The 19,815-nt window shown below is 34.3% G+C and overlaps 1 pseudogene; it reads right to left on the reverse strand.

Annotated features, from left to right (window-relative positions):
* The window catches only part of LOC121206035 (uncharacterized), a 26,894-nt pseudogene extending 8,051 nt beyond the window's left edge, over positions 1-18,843 (reverse strand).
* Positions 18,844-19,815: the final 972 nt, after the last annotated feature.

Genomic DNA, 19,815 nt, shown 5'->3' on the forward strand with positions numbered 1-19,815 from the left:
TGATCAGGTCCAATAACTGATGCAGTCGAATAGCATACTCTACTTCATCTGTACTAGTCGTCAGATCCATAACTATAAAAGAAACATTTTAAAATCGTCAGGAGTCGTCACACTATCAAAATATATAAGTATGGCATGTATAGGTAGACTCTTATTCTTACTGAGTATTTCCGAGAACCGACTAAACCTGCTCTGATACCAATAAAATGTAACACCCTTACCCGAGACCGTTTCCGGAGTCGAGCACGAGGCATTACTTAGCTTATCTTACAATTCGGAGCATAAAACTAGGTTTGAAAATTTATTTCATTATTCGCAGCAAATCTGTCCAATCGCGCAGCAGTTACTAAATTAATTATAACTTGAGCTGCAGAACTCGAAATTTAATTCCATAAATTTTCCCTGAAACTAGACTCATATATCTACTCACCATAAAGTTTTTAGAATTTTTGGTTCAGCAAATTAGTACAGTTTATTAGTTAAAGTCTCCCCTGTTTCACCACCTGACTGCCCTGACCTCTAGTCACTAAAAATAAGTTTTCTCACTGTAGGATTTTCATATGAAATTCTTACTTGTTTCTACAGAAAATAGACTCATTAATGAATCTAAGCATGTAAATTTCAACTCATAACCATTTTTGTACAATTTTCAATTATTTTCTAAACTCAGAACAGGGGACTCCAAAAACAGTTCTGACCCTATCTTACTAAAATTCACATATCTTAAAATATAAATTTCCTTTTTCTACACCGTTATTTTTCCATGAAAATAGACTCAACAAGCTTTAATTTCATATATCATTCACCCTCTAATTCATTTTATACTATCTTGGGTGATTTTTCAAATTCACGTCACTGTGCTGCCTGAATTCTGTTTCTTTGCAAAATTTTATCCTTTCATGATTTCCATGCATAATTTATCACCTAATCTTTCATAACAACAACACTTCATCCTTAATCATTTTAATAACCATACATCATCAAATACTTACACATCACTCATTAGCAAAATCATCATTACAAACATACAAAATAACTAAATCCCTATACATGCCATAACTCAAACGTGTTTCGATATAAAATACCGAGCAGTTGTAGTTGATAGTGTGGACGATCTCCGACTTCTTTAGGATCCTTGAAGTAGCTTTGCAATACTATAAGAGAAAGAGAAATAAAAGAAGTAAGCATAAAGCTTAGTAAGTTTACTAGCAAATAAATAACAATATTTAACTTAAATAATTAAACTCAATGTCTATATCTCTAGTTTACTCTTTAGTTAATCTCATACTAGTTCTCTTACTTGTTTACTTAGAATACTTGTGTGCATAACTTACTCAATCCTTGCTGCATCGTTGAACATCAATTGATAGTATAATAAGTTCTTAAGTCTTACAACTTACTGAGCTTGCCATTTATGCTTTAAACTGAACTTTCATGAACATGATTCGTTTACAAGCCCGTTGAGCTACATTGGAATAATAAGGATACTCGGTCTCTTCTGATAATAACATGCCAAGCCATGTCCCAGACATGGTCTTACATGGGATGTTCTCGTGATGGTGCCATGCCATGTCCCAGACATGGTCTTATAGGGGACCTCTCATCTCGTGCCAACGCCATGTCCCAGACATGGTCTTACATGGGATGTTCTCGTGATGGTGCCCATGCCATGTCCAGACATGGTCTTATAGGGGACCTCTCATCTCGGTGCCAACGCCATGTCCCAGACATGGTCTTACATGGGACCTCTCGTCTCGGTGCCCATGCCATGTCCCAGACATGGTCTTACAGGGGACCTCTCATGATCTTAAGGATGCCAATGCCATGTCCCAGACATGGTCTTACATGGGATCTCTTTACCCAAATGTCATGACATTCGTATCCAGTACCATCCTTATGTATCAACGGGACTTTTAAATTTTAATTTCTATCATTTCATGCTTGGATCATCATCAAATAAATTCATAAAATAAATTCATAATTGCTGGAAATTAACAGCATTAATAATAAATATTGAAATATTGCATTTATTTACCGTAAACTTACCTCGGTACCAATTATAGCCAAATTCACCAACTTAGTCTTCAACTTTATTCTTCCCTTTGTCTAACCTCGAGTTTCGTACTTCTTGATCTAAAATAGTAAATTTAACTTATTTAATAATCACATTCATTAAAACAGCCCTCGACTCTAACTTTTTCAAAATTACAATTTTGCCCCTAAACTTTTACATAATTACATTTTTGCCCCAAGGCTCGGAAATTAAACTTCATCTCTTATTCTTATGTTTTATAACATTCTGAACATTTTTCCCTTCTATGGCAACATCAAATTCCCACTCTAACATGTACTTATGAACATTAGGTATTTTTACCGATTATGTCGTTTTACTAGTTTTCACTTAAAATCGCTTAGCAAAAGTTGTTTAACATAATTTCTAGCTTCATATTATATCATAAAACATCAAAATAAACACTTTTCACCTATGGGTATTTTTCCAAATATAAACCCTAGGTTAAATTATTGCTAGAATAAGCTAAATTAAGCTACCGGGATCTCAAAAACGTAAAGAACATTAAAAACGGGGCTTGGGATCACTTACTATGGAGCTTGGAAGCTTGAAAACCCTAACTATGGCTTCCCCCCTTGCTGATTTCGTTCATATGAAGAAGATGATGATTTTTGCCATCTTTTTCCCTTTTAATTCATTTTAATTACTAGATTACCAAATTGCCCCTAACTTAAAAATTTTCTATTTCACTTATCTCATGTCCATTTTTGTCTACCAAGTTACTAATGGTATAATTACCTTATAAGGACCTCCAATTTAAAGTTTCATAACAATTGGACACCTCTAACATGTAGAACTCAACTTTTGCACTTTTTACAATTTAGTCCTTTTGACTAAATTGAGTGCCCAAACGTCGAAATTTTCGAACGAAATTTTCAAAAAATCATTTTGTGAAATTGTAGACCATAAAAATATAAGAAAAATAAAATTTTCTCATCGGATTTGTGGTTCCTAAATCACTATTCCGATAACCTCAAATTTGGGCCATTACAACTCTCCCCCCCTTTTTAGGATTTTCGTCCTCGAAAATCTTACCAGTAAAGAGATTCGGGTATTGCTTCCTCATTGTCTCTTCTGGTTCCCATGTTGCTTCCTCGATCCCGTGCTTTTGCCATAGCACTTTCACCAGATTTACCTTTTTGTTTCTAAGCTCCTTGTTTCTCGTGCTAATACTTTAACCGGTTCTTCATTATAAGTCATATCCGGCTGAATTTCTACTTCTGTTGGAGTAATAACATGTGAAGGATCTGATCGATACCGTCGTAGCATAGATACATGAAATACATTATGAATTTTGTCGAGTTCCGGTGGTAAAGCCAATCGGTAAGCAACTGGTCCAATTCTTTCTATAATCTCATATGGTCCGATAAATCTTGGATTCAATTTACCCTTTCGACCGAACCGGAGAACTTTCTTCCAAGGAGACACTTTTAAGAATACTTTATCACCCACCTGAAATTCAATCTCCCTTCGTTTAAGATCGGCGTATGACTTTTGACGATCAGAAGCTGCTTTTAAACTATCCCGAATCAGTCTTACTTTTTCTTCTGTTTCCCGAATCAAATCAACCCCGTGTATCTTCTTTTCACTGAGCTCTGTCCAATATAATGGTGTTCTACATTTTCTACCATACAAAGCTTCATACGGAGCCATTTTAATACTGGACTGATAACTGTTATTATAAGCAAATTCAATCAAAGGTAGATACCTTTCCCAATTACCTTGAAACTCTAATGCACAACATCGGAGCATATCTTCCAATACCTGAATTACACGCTCAGATTGGCCATCTGTCTGAGGATGAAATGCAGTACTGAAATACAACTGAGTACCCAAAGCTTCTTGCAATTTGTTCCAGAAACGAGACGTAAATCGGGGATCTCTGTCTGATATAATGGAGACAGGCACTCCATGTAGTCTAACAATCTCAGATATATACAATCCAGCCAATTTATCTAAAGAATAATCCATACATACTGGGATAAAGTGCGCGGACTTTGTCAATCGGTCGACAATTACCCAAATGGCATCTTTCTTCCTCGGAGATAACGGTAACCCAGATACAAAATCCATAGTGATTCTTTCCCATTTCCATTCCGGTATAGTGATTGGCTGAAGCAACCCCGAAGGTACCTGATGTTCAGCCTTAACCTGCTGACATACTAAACATCTTGATACAAACTCAGAGATATCACGTTTCATACCCGGCCACCAATACATCTTTTTCAAGTCATTATACATTTTATTACCTCCCGGATGTACGGACATAATACCACTGTGTGCTTCGTGTAAAATCTTCTGTACAAGTTCTGAATTCTTCGGTACACATACTCTGCCTCTGAATAATAAACAACCATCAGTTCCAATCTGAAATTCTGAATCATTACCTGACTCACAATGCACCCGTTTAGCCTGTAATTTCTCATCATTCCTCTGAGCTTCACATATTTGTTGACGAAATGTCGATTTAGCTCTCAATTCAGCTATGATTGAACCATCATTAGACAGTGACAACCGGGTATTCATAGCTCGTAAAGCAAATAGAGATTTTCGGCTCAAAGCATCAGCTACCACGTTAGCCTTACCCGGATGGTAATCAATAACCAAATCATAATCCTTTATCAATTCAAGCCACCTGCGTTGTCTCAAATTCAAATCTTTCTGTGTCATCAAATATTTCAAGCTTTTGTGATCAGTATAAATATGACATTTTTCACCATACAAATAATGCCGCCATATTTTCAATGCAAATACAATAGCAGCTAACTCGAGATCATGTACCGGGTAGTTTCTTTCATGTGGCTTAAGTTGTCTTGAAGCATAGGCTATTACTTTATCTTCTTACATCAAGACACAACCCAAACCATTTAATGATGCATCACTATAAATAATAAATTCCTTACCCGATTCAGGCTGTACCAACACAGGTGCTTTCGTTAACAACTCCTTCAATCGGTTGAAACTTTGCTGGCATTTTTCTGTCCATTCAAATTTAACATCTTTCTGTAATAAACGGGTCATTGGAGAAGCTATCATAGAAAACCCTTGTACAAATCTCCGATAATAACCAGCTAAACCCAAGAAACTTCTAACTTCAGATACATTCTTCGGTGGACTCCAATTGACAATAGCTGAAATTTTACTCGGATCTACCCTGATGCCTTCTGCGGATACAATATGTCCGAGAAAACCTACCTCTCGAAGCCAAAATTCACATTTACTGAATTTAGCATAAAGTTTCTTTTCACGCAGAATTTGCAACACTATTTTCAAATGTTCTGCATGCTTAGTTTCATCCCGAGAATAAACTAAAATGTCATTAATAAAAACTACTACAAACCTATCTAGATACGGTCTGAATATCCGGTTCATCAAATCCATGAATACTGCAGGTGCATTAGTCAACCCAAACGGCATAACCAGAAACTCATAATGCCCATACCTGGTTCTGAAAGCTGTCTTTGGCACATCTGGCTCTTTTACCCGTAACTGATAATAACCCGATCGGAGATCAATCTTTGAAAATACTGTGGCACCTTTCAGTTGATCAAATAAGTCATCAATTCGAGGCAATGGGTACTTATTTTTTATAGTTACCTTATTAAGCTGCCGATAGTCAATACACAATCTCAAAGACCCGCCTTTCTTTTTCACAAACAGAACTGGAGCACCCCAAGGTGAATGACTCGGACGAACAAAACCTCTGTCAACAAGTTCCTGTAACTGTGCCTTTAACTCTTTTAATTCTGTAGGAGCCATACGATAAGGAGCTATGGAAATTGGGGCAGTTCCCGGAATCAGATCTATAGAAAATTCCACTTCTCTTTCTCGTGGCAACCCTGGTAACTCCTCTGGAAATACATCAGAAAATTCACATACAACTGGCACTGCCTGTATCTTTGACTCAGATACCTTAGTATCCAACACATACGCCAAATAAACATCATACCCTTTTCTAACACACCTCTGAGCTGTCATAACTGAAATCATATCGGATAATCCCTCTGTCTGATTAGATTTAACCCAAAGTAATTCTCCATTCTGGCATTTCAACACAACATATTTTTGTCTACAGTTTACTACTGCATCATGCTGAGTTAACCAATCCATGCCCAATATCACATCAAACTCATCAAAAGGCAATAACATCAAGTCAACCGGGAAACAAATACCTTTTACCATCAGTGGACAATTTTTACAAACTTTATCCACTATCACAAACTGGCCCAGGGGGTTCGAGACTTTAACCATAAATTCAGTAGGTTCAACAGACAAATTTTTAACAAATGCTAATTTTGTGCATATATATGAATGTGTAGAGCCAGGATCAATTAATGCAATAACAGTAGTATCATAGAGAGAAAATGTACCCGCAATTACATCAGGAGAGGACGCCTCTTCACGAGCTCGAGTAGCATATGATCTTGCAGGTGCTCTAACATCTGATCTAACCGCTGAATCTTTGAATGCACCCCTATTACTTGCCCCCACTCCTGGGTTTCTCTGCGGTCTACCTCTGGTAGGAGCATTACCTGATCTCGCACTCGTTATTTCTTCTCTTTTAGTTGTTTCAGGACAATCCCGAATAAAGTGATCGGATGCTCCACATCTGAAACAAACATTTTCACCTGCTCTACACTCTCTGGGGTGGCGTCTCCCACATTGAGGACATTCCGGTCTAGGAGGTCGAGTACTGCCAGTACTTGCAACTGTAGTGGTTTGAGCTCTAAAACCCTCGAATCTTCTACTTCTGCTTCGGCCAGAATATATATGTGGAAAATGTGATCCGCTAGAGAGCTCCCTAGGCCTCTTAGATGTAGACTGAAATGATTTACTCATTTGCCTCTTCTTTGTATCCTGCGCTCCAGCTTCAGCTTTGCTTTCTCTTTTTCTTTTAACAAGTCTTCTACTTTACAAGCTCTTTCTACCAGAACAACAAACTCTCTGATTTCCAATACACCCACTGATAGTCGGATGTCATCATTAAGCCCATCTTCAAATCTCTTGCACATGTTGGCTTCGGTGGATACAAATTCCCGAGCATACTTACTAAGTCTGACAAATTCGCGTTCATATTCAGTCACGGACATCTTACCTTGTTTTAGCTCAAGAAACTCCTTCCTTTTCTGCTCTGTAAATCTCTGGCTGATGTACTTCTTTTGAAACTCCTCCTGAAAGAAATCCCAAGTAACCTTCTCACTCGGTACGATAGACACGAGAGTCTTCCACCAATGATAAGCGGAATCTCTGAGAAGTGAGACCACACACTTCATACATTCTTCCGGTGTACAAGATAATTCTTCAAAACCCTGATGGTATTCTCAAGCCAGAATTCTGCTTTTTCTGCATCGTCATCTTTGGTAGCCCGAAATTCTTCAGCCCCTTGCTTCCTAATCTTATCAACAGGTGGTCTCTCCCTGATAAATATACCTGCAGCTAGGGAAGCTACATGGGGAACCTGTGAATCTTGAGGGGGTGGAGGTCTTACAGTCGGATTCGTACGAACGAACTCGGCAAACCAATCAGTCATGGCTTGGAAGAAGGCTTCTCTAGCTCCTCCTCCCTGTCTATCTGATGCAGGTCTTTCACTAACATTAACATCTGATGGCACCGTCCCTTCTGCAGGAATAGGCGCATTACTCTCTACTTCATCTGTACTAGCTCGTTCAGGATCCATAACTATAAAAGAAAACATTTTAAAATCGTCAGGAGTCGTCACACTATCAAAATATATAAGTATGGCATGTATAGGTAGACTCTTATTCTTACTGAGTATTTCCGAGAACCGACTAAACCTGCTCTGATACCAATAAAATGTAACACCCCTTACCCGAGACCGTTTCCGGAGTCGAGCACGAGGCATTACTTAGCTTATCTTACCAATTCGGAGCATAAAAACTAGGTTTGAAATTTATTTCATTATTCGCAGCAAATCTGTCCAATCGCGCAGCAGTTACTAAATTAATTATAACTTGAGCTACAGAACTCGAAATTTAATTCCGTAAATTTTCCCTGAAACTAGACTCATATATCTACTCACCATAAAGTTTTTAGAATTTTTGGTTCAGCAAATTAGTACAGTTTATTAGTTAAAGTCTCCCCTATTTCACCACCTGACTGCCCTGACCTCTAGTCACTAAAAATAAGTTTTCTCACTGTAGGATTTTCATATGAAATTCTTACTTATTTCTACAGAAAATAGACTCATTAATGAATCTAAGCATGTAAATTTCAACTCATAACCATTTTTATACAATTTTCAATTATTTTCTAAACTCAGAACAGGGGACTCCAAAACAGTTCTGACCCTATCTTACTAAAATTCACATATCTTAAAATATAAATTTCCTTTTTCTACACCGTTATTTTTCAATGAAAATAGACTCAACAAGCTTTAATTCCATATATCATTCACCCTCTAATTCATTTTATACTATCTTGGGTGATTTTTCAAATTCACGTCACTGTGCTGCCTGAATTCTGTTTCTTTGCAAAATTTTATCCTTTCATGATTTCCATGCATAATTTATCACCTAAACTTTCATAACAACAAACACCTTCATCCTTAATCATTTTAATAACCATACATCATCAAATACTTACACATCACTCATTAGCAAAATCATCATTACAAACATACAAAATAACTAAATCCCTATACATGCCATAACTCAAACGTGTTTCGATATAAAATACCGAGCAGTTGTAGTTGATAGTGTGGACGATCTCCGACTTCTTTAGGATCCTTGAAGTAGCTTTGCAATACTATAAGAGAAAGAGAAATAAAAGAAGTAAGCATAAAGCTTAGTAAGTTTACTAGCAAATAAATAACAATATTTAACTTAAATAATTAAACTCAATGTCTATATCTCTAGTTTACTCTTTAGTTAATCTCATACTAGTTCTCTTACTTGTTTACTTAGAATACTTGTGTGCATAACTTACTCAATCCTTGCTGCATCGTTGAACATCAATTGATAGTATAATAAGTTCTTAAGTCTTACAACTTACCTGAGCTTGCCATTTATGCTTTAAACTGAACTTTCATGAACATGATTCGTTTACAAGCCCGTTGAGCTACATTGGAATAATAAGGATACTCGGGTCTCTTCTGATAATAACATGCCAAAGCCATGTCCCAGACATGGTCTTACATGGGATGTTCTCGTGATGGTGCCCATGCCATGTCCCAGACATGGTCTTATAGGGGACCTCTCATCTCGGTGCCAACGCCATGTCCCAGACATGGTCTTACATGGGATGTTCTCGTGATGGTGCCCATGCCATGTCCCAGACATGGTCTTATAGGGGACCTCTCATCTCGGTGCCAACGCCATGTCCCAGACATGGTCTTACATGGGACCTCTCGTCTCGGTGCCCATGCCATGTCCCAGACATGGTCTTACAGGGGACCTCTCATGATCTTAAGGATGCCAATGCCATGTCCCAGACATGGTCTTACATGGGATCTCTTTACCCAAATGTCATGACATTCGTATCCAGTACCATCCTTATGTATCAACGGGACTTTTAAATTTTAATTTTCTATCATTTCATGCTTGGATCATCATCAAATAAATTCATAAAATAAATTCATAATTGCTGGAAATTAACAGCATTAATAATAAATATTGAAATATTGCATTTATTTACCGTAAACTTACCTCGGTACCAATTATAGCCAAATTCACCAACTTAGTCTTCAACTTTATTCTTCCCTTTGTCTAACCTCGAGTTTCGTACTTCTTGATCTAAAATAGTAAATTTAACTTATTTAATAATCACATTCATTAAAACAGCCCTCGACTCTAACTTTTTCAAAATTACAATTTTGCCCCTAAACTTTTACATAATTACATTTTTGCCCCAAGGCTCGGAAATTAAACTTCATCTCTTATTCTTATGTTTTATAACATTCTGAACATTTTTCCCTTCTATGGCAACATCAAATTCCCACTCTGACATGTACTTATGAACATTAGGTATTTTTACCGATTATGTCGTTTTACTAGTTTTCACTTAAAATCGCTTAGCAAAAGTTGTTTAACATAATTTCTAGCTTCATATTATATCATAAAACATCAAAATAAACACTTTTCACCTATGGGTATTTTTCCAAATATAAACCCTAGGTTAAATTATTGCTAGAATAAGCTAAATTAAGCTACCGGGATCTCAAAAACGTAAAGAACATTAAAAACGGGGCTTGGGATCACTTACTATGGAGCTTGGAAGCTTGAAAACCCTAACTATGGCTTCCCCCTTGCTGATTTCGTTCATATGAAGAAGATGATGATTTTTGCCATCTTTTTCCCTTTTAATTCATTTTAATTACTAGATTACCAAATTGCCTCTAACTTAAAAATTTTCTATTTCACTTATCTCATGTCCATTTTTGTCTACCAAGTTACTAATGGTATAATTACCATATAAGGACCTCCAATTTAAAGTTTCATAACAATTGGACACCTCTAACATGTAGAACTCAACTTTTGCACTTTTTACAATTTAGTCCTTTTGACTAAATTGAGTGCCCAAACGTCGAAATTTTCGAACGAAATTTTCAAAAAATCATTTTGTGAAATTGTAGACCATAAAAATATAAGAAAAATAAAATTTTTCTCATCGGATTTGTGGTTCTGAAACCACTGTTCCGATAACCTCAAATTTGGGCCATTACATATGTCACACTATAAACATCACAAGTAAATTAAGCCATAAATGAAGCTATGACTAATTCAACTAGGGTCTTATCCAATGAATTGTTAGTCTAAACAGCCACATCTATGTCTGTATTAATTTTTGAAGTCAATCCTGCCCTGATAGTCAAGATAAACTATGTCTCTAATTGTATTTATAGACAACATAATATCCTTGACATGAGTCATTTTCCTTAATATGATCCCATGATATATGGACAATTTAGATTACATACTAATATAAGTTTTCCTTCATATTACAATCCGACTATGTAATGCAACTTAATATTAGGTAAAACCTAGGTAACCAATTAGCTAATATTTTCTTATACATTCTGCTTTACATGCAAAAACAATTCAGGACAATCATACAAAGAATGTTAAATAATCATGTAGAAATATTTATTTGTTCAATTAGTTAGAAACAATGCAAGTAGACTATGACAAAATCATTGCAAAAAGTGCACAATCCTAACAACCTCCCACTTTCTCTAGTAAAGTAAATAAGTCATATTTTGAATTCCTATACCCTTAACATGTTTCTCAAAACTCTTAAACATCGGGGTCTTAGTAAATGGATCTGCAATGTTATCCTCATATGTGATTTTGACTACACCTACTATTCCATCAACTACTATCTCACTTATGATATGATATCTATGATCAATATGATTTTTCCTTTTTATGATGCATGGTCTCCCTAGTATTAGATATAGTCGCACTGTTATCGCAAATAAATTGTCATAGTTATTTTTCCACAGCAGGAATTACTTTGAGACCAATTAAGAACTTCTCAAGACAAGTAGCTTCTTTGGTTGCTTCAGAAGCAACCACATTTTCAACCTCCATGGCGGAGTTAGTAGTACAAGACTACTTGGCACTCTTTCAAACTATAGCCCTACTACTTAGAATAAATATACAACTTAATGTTGATTTTTTCAGATACTTACAAGTCTAGAAGTCTAAGTCAATATATCCAAGGAGTGTTAGGTTCCGACTAGAATATACTAGTACATAATCTCTTGTTCTCCGTAAATATTTTCTCCATAAATACTCAAGTATATGTTTTATCGCTTAATAATTTCCAAATCCAAGATTCACTTGATATTGACTCACCATTTCAATTGCAAAACAGATATTTAATACCCTGAAAAATTTTACAGTTATCGAAAAAGTACATTTTCGGGTCTCCGTTTCTGAAAAATAGATTTCTAAATATTTATTAAAAATATTTACGAAGTTAAGAGAGTGATTAATTAAAGTTTAATGAAGCAAATTAGCTTAAATAAAGGATAATTAGATAAAAGGATTAAATTGAATGAAGTGTGAAAGTTTAATTATAAGATAAAGAAATTGAAAGGACTAAATAAATAAATAAGCCAAAGGAGTGCCAAGTGTATGGAAAAAATAAAATACATGTGTAATAAGTATTATACATACATTTGTAATACATGTATGTATTTACTTATTATTTAAGTAAATAATTAATGTATTTATTATTATTAAATTGATATTATATGATGAATAGATTAAATAAAGACAAGTGTATGGTAATGATTTGGTACAAATGTATTAATAAAAAAAATAAATACATTTGTAATATATGTATTTGATATTAAATGGATATTTATTATTTAGTGAAAGATATTTATTAAATAAATAATTATATTATAATATATTTATATGATAAATAAATGTAAAATGACAAGTGTATGGTGAGGATGAAATACAAATGTAATAATATATGTGTGCCCAAGTGTAAAATAAATATTTGATATTAAGTAGATATTTAATAAAGTCATTATTATTATTGTTATTATATATATTATATATATATATATATAAAGTAAAACAGAAGAAAAAGAAACAGAAAATGAGACGAAACAGGGGAAAGAAAGGAAGGAAAGAAAAATAAAAGGAAAATTGGGGTTTTTGAAGCCTTAAGCTGTACTAGGTAAGTCAATTTGATCCATTTTCTTGCAATTTTGATGTTTATGGAACTCTAGAGAAGAGTACTACATGAATTATATCAAAAGTTAGGAAGTTAATGAATTTTTATGTGTTGATTAAGTTTAACAAAAAGATGAATTAATGGCTAAATTGATAGAAATTCAAGTTAGAAATGAAATAAGGATTGAATTGTAAAGTGATTCATAAGTTTTATGCTTTAAGGACTGAATTGAAAAAATTTCGAAATTATGGTTTTATGATGAAAAATAGATAATTATGTCTAGGTTTGGTTAAAAATTGAGTAGAAATAAAGTATGAATTAAGATAGAAAAGTAAGTGAATTTAGTTAGGATTAAATTGAAATTAAAAGTAGAAAATCAACATTTTGCACTAAGACTATTTTGGACAGCAACAGTAGTTTAAGTTTAAAAAATCATAAAAAATTTTATAAATTGAATTAGAGGATGAATAAAATATGGAATTAAATACTATTGAGTCTAGTTTCTTATAAAAGAAACGGTGTAAGCAATTGAATTGTAAATTATGAGATATAATGAATTTTGTAAGACAATGTCAGAATGAATTCGGGTTCCCCTATTCTGACTTTGGAAAATCACCAAAAAATTGGATAAAAATAATTAGAGGCTTAAATTTATATGTTTAGAATCCCTAATGAGTCTATTTTCAGGAGAAATCAACAGTAATATTATCTGAGTTCTGTACTGTGAGATAATTAATTTTTAATGAAGAAGGGTCGGAACTGTCAGACAGCAGAATAGGGGTGAATTTAAAGAATAAACTGTACTTATTGGCTAAACCAAAAATTATGAAAATTTTATGGTAAGAATATATATGAGTCTAGTTTCAGGTAAAATTAGTGGATCTTAATTTGGAGTTCTATAGCTCCAGATATAAATAATTTAGTGACTATGATGCAGATAGACAGCTTGAATATTCATAAAAGTAAATAATAAAAATTATGGATAATGTTACTTACAAGTGTGTTATCTACATTAAGGATGTGGAATGGAGAGGAGAAGGAGGAAAAAATATGTATGAATATTCATCTAGCATGGCTAATTTGTATATTTTAGGCTCAGGGACTAAATTGAATAAAAGTAAAACTTTATGGGCAATTTTGTAAAAATTTCAAAAATGACCAAATTACATGAAATGAATTATTTTATTATTTAAATTACAAAATTTAAATAAATTTATTAATTTAGTTCAAGATCAGGGGAAAACATGTTTTAGAGATTAAATTGAAAAGTGTTGAAATTATGGAAAATTCTGATATTTTATAGAATTCATGGACTGTTATCAATATATATGACAATAATAGCTAGAAATAAGGATTAAATTGTAAGAATTTTATTTTCCTAACCTTAAAGATGAAATCGTCATTAATTAAAAGTTTAGGGGCAAAATGGTAATTTTGCCTAGAGCATTAATTAAATGCATTAGAATATGAAATGAATGAAAATGATGATCAAATTTATTTATAAAGATCCGGACGACTCAAATATGAGACTTGATCGTGGAAAAGAAAAGATATCGGATTAATGAAATTATAAACACAAACAAGCAATGAGGTAAGTTTGTGTAACTTGAATTATATTCTTAAATGCTTGAGATTGTATGTTATTGATGTGAATATGATTTGAATGTTCATTGTATGAAAATTAATGAAACATTGATATATTTGATAAAATGGGAAGAAATCCCGGTTGAATGAAAGAAAAATTCGATAGATCTCTGAAAAGGAATTGACGGTAAAAAGGATCTAGCCCGGACGGGTGATCCTATCTTGATATAGCCCTCTCGAAGAATATGTGTAAAATGGATTTAGCCCGAATGGGTAATCTGAATTAGGGTCTGAATTTAGCCTGGACTGGTAATTCAGATCCAAGCTCATTAGAGTAATTGTCGTTGCAGGGGATTTAGCCTGGACTGGTAATCCCGACAATACTCTATGAGTTTATATTACAGGGGATTTAGCTTGGATTGGTAATCCCACTGTAAGGATGAGGTTCGCGGGAGTGTGCTTTCTGATATGAAATGTGTAAGACCATGGTTGAAAGATGCCATGGCAACGTGATATGAAATGAACAAGACCATGGTTGAAAGATACCATGGCAACATGACAGAAAATGAGTAAGACCATAGTTGAAAGACACTATGACATCATGTCAAAGATAAATAAGGCCGTGGATGGGAGACGCTATGACATCTGTTGAACAATTGATATTCAGGTAATATGTATCAGATGACGAATGATTATATGAAATGGTTGTGTGAAATGTTTACAAGAACTGGTCATATGGAAATATATGTACAAAATAGTTGTATGAAATAATTATGAAGATAGATAAACGAAATAAGTATAAGTACATGGAATATAATTTATGTTAAGATATAAGCTATTACCAGAATAAATATACATAAAATATATGGAAATGATGGAGCATGAAATATTGATATAATGAAATGAATGATATATGCTTATGAAGAAACGGTAAGAGCATGATATGTTTCATGACATGTACATATATGATTATCTTTGATATGCTGATACAAGAAAATTATGTAAGTTGAGACTATTATTAAACTCAAGTGCGATATGTCGAGAAAACAGATATATCAATGTTGAATTTATATGAGATATGTGCAAGTATACTAACAATGTTGCTGTTTGATGTTTATACAAGTGCCAAACTGTTGATTGAATGGTAATATATTTATTTATATGATGCATTGAATCGGTAAGTATTTAAATTTTTTTAAGTGATCTGTAAATGGTAGTAATGCTCTGAAACCCTGTTCTGGCAGCAGATACGGGTTAGGGGTGTTATAAGATACCTAGAAATATGCAAGGCAACATAATACTGATTCTTTTCTTTTAGGCTTTCTTTCTTATACTGTCTTATAATAATCATCCAAAGTAAATTTTAGCCTCTTAAAATGCAAATCAATAAGCTCAGTCTCCTCTATCATAATCCTAAAACATTGAATTTTCCTTTCATCCTTAAGCTTACCACATTCTTTCTCATAATGATACAAGATAACATTGAAATCTCCAACACATAGCCAAGGCCTTTTAATAAATCAAGCCTTCTTTTTAATGCTTTCCCAAGCCACATTTCTTTCTTCAAAATCAATAGGTCCATAAACCCCAAGAACCCTAACCTAATGCCCACTATCATTATCCTCCATATTAGTATCAATTAAACTCTTATTTTTATCCAGTACAACTACTTTTAACTCCTCTTGCCACCATACTGTCAAACCCCCACTTAAACTTTTCGAATCCACATAAACAACCCCCTTCATCCTGCACTTCCTTCTAAAACCCTCTAACTTATCTTTACTATTTTTTGTTTACATCAAGAAGATACACATGAGGTCATAACTCCTTCAAAGCTCTTTCAAAGTTTGAATTGTTAAGGAAGACTCACTCCTTGAGAATTCCAAGATAAAAATCTCATGGCCCTTAGGTGGCTGTTGTAGGACAACCATCGTAGCCTTTAGCATCAACCCACCTTTGAATAGGGACCTCAACTAATACTCCAAAAAAATCCACCTTAGTATTTCCCTTACCCCCTATTTTCCTTTTACGCATTCCAATCTTTTTATACTTCTTCACCCTCCCTCTTCTCTGCAGCCCCCTAGTACCACTATATTCCTTTCTACTAATAGAATTCTCCTTCACTCCCTTATTCCCACTTTTCCTTATTAACCAACACTCAATTTTATGTTTCTTTCTTCCCCAATTATTTTCCTGATTTTTATCCTTTATGCTTCTATTAAAGACATACATTGTACCCTTTCAACCAAAATCTCTTTAGCAACAACAATTTATTTATCCCTATGGACACTTATTTCCACACTTTCCTTCTCACATTTCTCATCTTTATCAGAAGAAAGCTCAACAAAATAAGGACTCCATCTAGCTCTTACTACCTTTCCCCCATCTTTTCCAACCATCTTACCAAATAACCTTTCTTCAAGACACAAATAAGATTCAACACCCTCAATCTCCTCCCCACTCAACCCTTCTTTCCCTTATGCAAAGAATTATCTTCCCTATTAATTCCCTCAACTCTAACATCTATTATCATTTCTTTCACACACTTTTTGCCCTCCCCCTTCTTATTTTCCCCACTCCCACCTATATCCTCCACAATTCTTCCAAACCTACCCATCGTGAACCCATCTCCCTTTCTCCCTCACTCTCACCCTTTCCTTCCAGTATCCCACCCTTTGCACATTTCGCTCAGACCCTTCTCTCCTATTCCCCTTTCATTATCCACAATTCTTACCCAACCCCACATTCTTCCCCTCCTTTATCCCAAGCACAATATTATCTCTACCCCTTACAGATTTCATCCATCCACCATACCTCCTAACCTAACCTTCATCACCCCACCCCACCCCACCCCACCTTCTCAAATCTACATGTTCTTACTAAGTGACCTACCCTACCACATCCAAAACAAAAATCCACAATCTTATCATATTTTATCCCGAACCACACCTTGTCCTTACCTTCTTTTGTTACCCAAAATCTTGGGACTAAAGGTTTTTTCAAATCAATCTCAATTCTAACCCTCAGATAACTTCTACTCTATCCCCTTTCCCAAACTTTATCATCCACCTTCATCAACTTACCTAAACTACTACCTATCAATTCAACATTCCTAATTGTCATTATTTATAAGGGTAAATTAGATATTTGGATCTAGATACTCACCTTAGTAAAGTCTAGCTTTTGGAGCATTCGATCCACTACCCACCTATTCAAGTTCAAGCAAAAACCCATCACCATCCATGGGCCATTCTCCAAAATCGCCTCCATCACCTTAAGATTAACAAATGAAAGAGTATAAATATTACTTCCAAGCTCGTGCACCTCTTCTAGTTTTGCCTTTGACCAGATACTCTACAAAACCCCTTTAACCCTTTCCTATTAAGGGTTTTATTCACATGAATTTTCCCAACCAGTGTAAATCTAGTAGCCTTATTCAGATCCCCTTTAGCTGATTCCAACTGTATCTCAAGATCACCAAAGCCCCTCTCTTTTTCCATCATAATAAACCCCCAGTTCAATACAAAGAAATCAATCAGATTAAAGAGTGACACTATTTTATCCCATGTTAATGGAAATCCCCACAATCAAATCATACAAAAGAAGAAACGCCAAAGCAAGCCCTAAAACAACAACAACAATAACTCAATCAAGACTCAATCGACACCTACAGGGTGCCCTATGACTCAAAACCAAAAGACCAGATTCTTTTATTATTATAAAAGACTTAAAAACTTAAACAAATCGAGAAATCCAAAAGAAAAAAAAACTCTAAACCACATTTTTTACTCAAAACCAATTCTCCAATAAAAATGAGAAAGAACCTCTCCACAGAGAGAGAGAGACGAGAGATACTCCCAAGAAATGAGAGAGATCCCTTGAAGTGACCAATTCTTATCCTATTTAAATCGTATGTGAATTATCTCTAAATTTATTTTTGCTCAAATCCCACCTTATATATGCTGTCTCCACAGCTATATTAGTTCCATATATTCCCATTATTAATTTAATTGTGTTTTATATTATTTAATTCTAATTATAATTTATTCAAATGTATATATAGCTTGTAATTCTAATATTACTTTTTTTAAAAAAAACTTAAACAATGGCGTAACAATATTACCACCTTTAATCTCAACCAACTTATTCAGCCACCCAAAAAAAATATTATTATTACAAAAAGCAAAGCAAAGTATCTAAAACTTTAGGAATAGAGAAATTGAAAATTGATAACACCCAAATATTATCTCGAAGAAGATTAGAGGCTACTCCCCTCATCACCAGTGAGAATGAAATTAAGGGTAGCCAATGTCATATAGTCTTGAAAAGCTTTGAATTCAATGCACCAAGAGAGCAATTAAAGAGACCAACATGGAAGAGCATAAGAAGACAGCGGAAACCGGCAAAGCAGAGCCTGCTCCGGTAGCCATTGCAGGAGAAGGAGCAATATCCTGTGCCATGGTCCCGGACACAACAAACATGGCCACAGCAAATATTGCCAACACAATGTGAGCTGCAGAGGTCCCAATCCGAGCCATTGGCACTAATTACAACACTATTCACCCACTTACGAGACCCAGAGACGAGAGAGATGGGGAAATTGAGAATAGAAAGGTTGTTTGTTGTATGAATGGTGCAATGTTAGAATTTATAGGTGAGTTGGGTTTGCTTTCAAAGTTGTGATGTGAAAACTTAGTTAGAGTAGCAATTTTCCATTTCCATGCCTTCTGGATTACGGTTTGTGGACACCCACATTACCTTTCATTTGACTCTTCAACTTAATCCATTTTAATATTGGACCCTTCTCTGCTTCAACTTTTTTAGACTTGACGGAGAGGAATACAGGATTGTAGTGTGTGCCTTGGGCACTCTTTTTTTCTATAGGTTTTTCTTGTATTACCGGTAAGAATTCCCTGTTAGCCAGCTAAATTTGTCGAGGACGTGGGGTGATAAAATCTGCTGAGCTTTCACTTTGATACGTGGGCCACAGTTCAGGTGTTTGGATTTCTTTTTTCCTTCTGGTCGGATCAATTAGATTAGTAATTTTTAATTTAATATTCTTTTTATTTTATTGAATAAAAAATTTAAAAATAGCTAAAAATAATTCATCCGTTCAGCTCTTCATTTCAGATCAGTATAATCTAATAAATCTAATCGATTCTGAAGACAATATTTTTCATACTTATGGGAAATTAAAATAATATCAAATAAAATTTTGCTAAATCGAATTCCACTTTTATATTTAAAAGATCAATTGCATTGTGTCGATTTCAAATTTAGAATCGCATGTAAATGATATTTCAATGGCTTAAACATAGAATTAAAGTGTAAATTTATCACTATATTATGCTTCAGTGTTTGTACTTAATTATTAAAAATAAATTTACATTATAATTTAAATTAATAGTGAATTTTGTCACTCTATTTTTGTTTTGATTGAATTTTATTTCTTATTTAAAATTTAGCATTCAATTTATATTTTAAATAATTTATAGATATAATTGTTATAA

Source organism: Gossypium hirsutum, chromosome A09 (genome assembly GCF_007990345.1).
Source record: "Gossypium hirsutum isolate 1008001.06 chromosome A09, Gossypium_hirsutum_v2.1, whole genome shotgun sequence".
Classification (NCBI taxonomy): Eukaryota; Viridiplantae; Streptophyta; class Magnoliopsida; order Malvales; family Malvaceae; genus Gossypium; species Gossypium hirsutum.